General features: G+C 43.2%; 1 protein-coding gene across 2 annotated transcripts in view; it reads right to left on the reverse strand.

Annotated features, from left to right (window-relative positions):
* Nucleotides 1-4,987, reverse strand: part of TMBIM6 (transmembrane BAX inhibitor motif containing 6) — a 20,593-nt gene extending 15,606 nt beyond the window's left edge. The window contains exon 1 of one of the 2 annotated variants that reach the window (XM_040488211.1): nucleotides 4,858-4,987. The gene's annotated coding sequence lies outside the window, so the exon portion shown is untranslated. Of the gene's footprint in view, nucleotides 1-4,117; nucleotides 4,240-4,857 lie in introns of those variants that run through there. The other variant, XM_040488212.1, reaches the window with a different exon arrangement.

Here is a 4,987-nt window from a genome sequence, read left to right on the forward strand (position 1 = left end):
GGGGGGGCAGGGCCTGGGTGGCTCAGTGGGTTAAGCGTCCAACTTTGGCTCAGGTCATAATCTCGAGAAGTCTATGAGTTTGAGCCCTGCATTGGCTCTGTGCTGACAGCTCAGGGCCTGGAGCCTGCTTCAGATTCTGTCTCCCTCTCTCTCTGCCCCTCCCCTGTTCGCACTCTGTCTCTCTCTCTCAAAAATAAACATTAAAAAAAATTTTTTTTAATAATAATAATAATAAAAAAAGGCAGGGCAGGGAGGGGGCAGAATTGCCTTTTTTTCAGTTCTTCCTATTGAATAGCTTTCAGTCTCTGCATAACTATGTACCTAGAATAGTGGTTAAAAGCATGGCTATACGCATTTGAACCCTAGTTGATATTTCCTTAGCTGTGTGACATGAGGCAAGTTTCTGGCACTTGAACCTCACTGTGCTTTAGTTTCCTAATTTGTATATAGTAATATATAATATTCTCCACTTCATAGGGTTGAGGATTATATGAGATAATACAAATAAAGTGCTTAGAATAGTGCTTCATGAATAAGACTGGCTCCATAAGTTAACCATTGTTTTATTAGTGTAAATACTCATTACTCTCATGTCCTCAGTGCATTAATTTCCCCTAGTTTTAGAAAACATTAACTGTAGGGGGGCAAAACACGAGAAACTCTTTAAAAATATAGAGAACAATCTGAGGGTAGATGGAGGGACTGTGTGTATGGGGGAATGGGCTAAATGGGCAAGGGGCATTAAGGAAGACAGCTGTTGGGATGAGCACTGGGTGTTATAAGTAGGAATGAATCACTGGATTCTACTCCTGAAATAATTATTGCACTATATGCTAACTAACTTGGATGTAAACTTTAAAAAAATAAATAAAAGAAAACATTAATTGTAAATCTAATTTACACATGCCTTTTAAAAATATTATTCAACCATTAACTCACAGCTAACTATACCTTGAAGACTTAATGATTTTACTCAAAAGAGTAAAATTAAATGGGGAAGATGGGGAGAAATCTAAGAAAATTATAAACTGGAATTTAAAGGAATTTGATAAATTTTATTATTGGATAACATTACTTTTGTTTAAATGGCATGCCTCTCCTCGGGCATATTTACACGGTACCTCCTGCCCCACAGGGCCACAAGGTGTTTTGAGACAGCCTAATAACCACTAAGTGATAATCCGAAGTGGTTGAGAACTTGATGAAGTAAATGGTCATTATCTTGATGCTTTCCTTGGCATCCCTAAGAGGTAGGTCTGTTTGGTTTCAGGAAATCCGAAGAACTGTTTCGACATGGCTGGGCTCTGATGGTCCTAGATTTGAACCCTAGATGTCCCAGACCTTCCCTTAACTTGGACCAAGATTCCTGACTAGCTAGATTAGCTAGCTAACACTGAATCATCCTGTCTCACTAGGGTGCTGCCTCAGAACCAAGCCAGTTAACTAGACATGGAATGCCTCCTGCCTTCAACAAATTATTTTTTGCATCGAACTTTGACATTACTGAATCCCTTTCTCCATAACCACGTCTGACAGACTGAATCATAAGGAGGCACCAATGTCCTAAATACAACGTCATCTCCCAGTGTAAACCAGTAAACAAGCCTTCTCCAATAACAACATATTTAGCCCAAATGAGAGCAGGCATAGATTAGGAAAAACAGCACACCCATTCAATTCGTATCCTTGAAGCTCTTTTTAAGTGTTTTGGACTCTAGTTAATTGTGCCGGAACCTCTCTCACATATTTGGCTGTAAGCACCCTGAGACCAGAGCTTGCATCTAATTCAGCTCTCTTGCATCTGATTCTAACAAAGCTTGTGTGATTAAGCACAACCAGGAGTCCCCAGAGCAAATGTAGACCCCCATTATCTAATCAAGAGTGCTGAATCTAATCAAGAGCTAACATTCCCCAACTGGCTCAAAAGGGAACCTACCATGAGGGGTAACGTGATGGCCCTAAAAGCCAATGTCTACAGTCTTTGGAAAACAAAAACGGGTTTGTTAAAAAAGCTACTCTGTGAAATTTGGTTAGAAACTCGGGGGGGCGGGGAACTGGAGCGCCTGTGCGGCTCAGTCGGTTAAGCTTCCGACTTCAGCTCAGGTCATGATCTCACAACTCGTGTGTTCGAGCCCCATGTCGGAATCTGCTGACAGCTCGGAGCCTGGAGCCTGCTTTGGAATCTGTGTCTCCCTCTCTCTCTGCCCCTCCCCGGCTTACACTTGGTCTCTCTCTCTCTCTCTCTCAAAAGTAAATAAACATCAAAAAAATTTTCTTAAAGAAAACAATTACATCTCCATTAAAAAAAAAACAAAAAAACAAAAAAAACACCTCTGGGGGAACAAAACAGGGTGAAGTGGAAGACACTTCTAACAGATTCTATGGCCAAGCCAAAATAGCAAAGGAAAATTTAGCAGATAGAACATCAAGAGAATAATCAGTACTTTCCCAGAGGAGACTAATACCCACGGGTAGTTTATGAAATAAAGTGAAACTTCAGGCCAGTAGTCGTATCTTTTATAATATCACTAACTATGTTTATATAAAATGTCACAACTTTTAAAGTGCTTTTATATACGTTATCTCCTTTGATGTTCACACCAAAAATGATTAGTCTCCCTTTAAAAAGAAAGTTCCAAAAGGCAGCATAATAATGACACGAGCACTGGCTTTGGTGTCAGAAATCCTGCCATTTTCTACCTCATAATTTTGGGGAAATCATTTTACCTAAGATCATCTAGGCTTCCTTATCTGTAAGATAAGGATGATTATCCCTGCTCTACCAAGCTAACTGAATGCTGGTAAGAAAATCCGTGTGACGTAAATAAAAAGTACAGCACAGGGGAACAAAGTCGGTGAGACTGTAATAGTGTTTGTATGGTGAGATGGTAGCTACACTTGCAGGGAGCACAGCATAAGGAGCACAGCATTATGTATAGACTTGTTGAATCACTATGCGGGTACACCAGAAAAGTGGTGTAAGGCGGTGTCAACTATACCGCCAAAAAAAAAAAAAGAAGAAAAGAAAATCTGTGTGAAATCATTGTAAAGTACGAAAGGGACAAACGGACATTAGTATTGACCAACACCGCAAAGTTAAGTAATAGAACCCAAACCAGATTAGGGGCCTTCTGACCTCTAATGTCTGGTGCTCTCTCTACTATTACACTCTATCTACAGCAGAAAAGCAGGTTTTCGTTAAGGCAGTTCCAGCCATTGGCAAAGAGAAATCTTAAAAATATTAACACACGCTGATTCCTGTCACACTCCTCTAGATTTTTCAGCACTTTGCAATAAACATGAGCTATATGCATAACGAGGGGAAAAAAAACAGAAATGCTGACTAAATATTTGGATTAATTTTACCTTCCCTGTTCTTAGGACAGTAAGACTTCAGTCACATCAATAGCAGGGAACGGAGAGACAAGAAGAAAGGGGGTTCACTAAGCCATGTTTCCACAGTTAAATAATGGAAGAAGGAAACGGAATTCAAATTACAGGTGTTTCTCAAGGATTCAACCATTCTATCTCTACTGGGAGGAAAATGGCAGAGAATCTAAGCACCAGCATATTCTTGAAGTCAGAACAAAAAAAAACATTAGACAAAGATAAACTGCCAAAGAGAGTAAACCTAATAATTACAGAAATAGGTGTATTTGTAGAAACCATTAGAATTTAGTTATGCAACTTGAATAATCTTCCTTCAACTGAATTCTTACCCCAAAGATAAACTAAAACTGAGTACCAATAAATAACTAGAAAAGCCTATTCGCAATTAACTTTTAACCTTAAAATCTTTGTTTCAGGCACAGTCAGCTCTTCCACAGGGTTACACATTCACAAGTTAACTATTGCTAAAACAGTCAAGTTCAGAGCGGTTTTTGTTATTGTTTGGTCAAAGAAAGGCGGATGGGGTAGGCAATGCATTTCTGGGCTGGCACTCGGTAACAATTTCACACTTAAATATACAAAATTACCAAAGCCTACTTACTACCACAGATCCAGCAAATAGGTCCAAGAAAAAAAAAAACAACCGCCCAACGACGCCTTTCCTAAACCGGACTTTGAGAAAGACGCCCACAAGGCTCAGGACCAAGCAAAGCCAAGGCCACCTCACCTGTCCAAAGGTAATCAATCAGACCTTCTAGAATGGGGCTGTTCTGTGGGGCTGGGAAGCCAGGAAGGGTCTTCCCACCTCCTGCCTCTGCCTTCGGCTTCCAAGTAACTAAGGAGCCTCGCGTGTCACAGAGGAGTGTGACATCACGACTGGCGTGACAGGGCAGGCTGCCTGACCAGGCCCTTCCTCGAGTCCTGGCCTTCGCCGCTCACCCAGAGGGCCAGCAGCAGAGCAGCGATCAGTCGGGTGGAGCAAGGGTGACCACAAACCCATGAAGTTTCGCTTTCATTAGCCTCGGAAGAAAGGGGCGGGGGACGTGACCTGAATTCAAGTAGTGGAGGCTGGGCCAAAGGGGCCCCTGCGCCTACTCTTGGCGGGGGGGAAAAAGAGAAAAACCGCAGAGTGGGAGGGAGGAAGGAAGGAAAAGGGACTAACAAGGACCCTTCGCTAGCACTCGCAGGCAGAACCGGAGCCTCGAGGGCCCCCAAAACCTGCCGGACTCGCCCCCGCCCCTCCCCCGCTCCGGTACGGTTGCGCATGCGCAGTACTAGTTCCCCATCTTCTCCCCTCCCCGCCCAGCTTTCCAGAGTTCCGTCGCGGAGCAGGGCCCCGTTCCCCAAAGGTGCAGTCTGTCCGAAAACCGAGACTATTCCCACTCCTGCTCAGTCGATAACTGCTAATCCCCTTTCCATTTCTCACTCCCGGCTTGCGCAGTCCCAGTTTTAGACGTTTGTTCTTACCGGCCTCTTAGAAGCCCACACAGCTCTTCTAACACCGGATGTGCTTCTGACACTCCCAGGGTCCGCTCCAGACTCTTCACTCAGCGTTTGCCAGTCGAAGGAAGCTCCGCCCCTGCATTCCGCTTAAAGC

This window comes from Herpailurus yagouaroundi, unplaced genomic scaffold (assembly GCF_014898765.1).
Source record: "Herpailurus yagouaroundi ecotype Mexico unplaced genomic scaffold, PumYag 166, whole genome shotgun sequence".
NCBI lineage: Eukaryota > Metazoa > Chordata > Mammalia > Carnivora > Felidae > Herpailurus > Herpailurus yagouaroundi.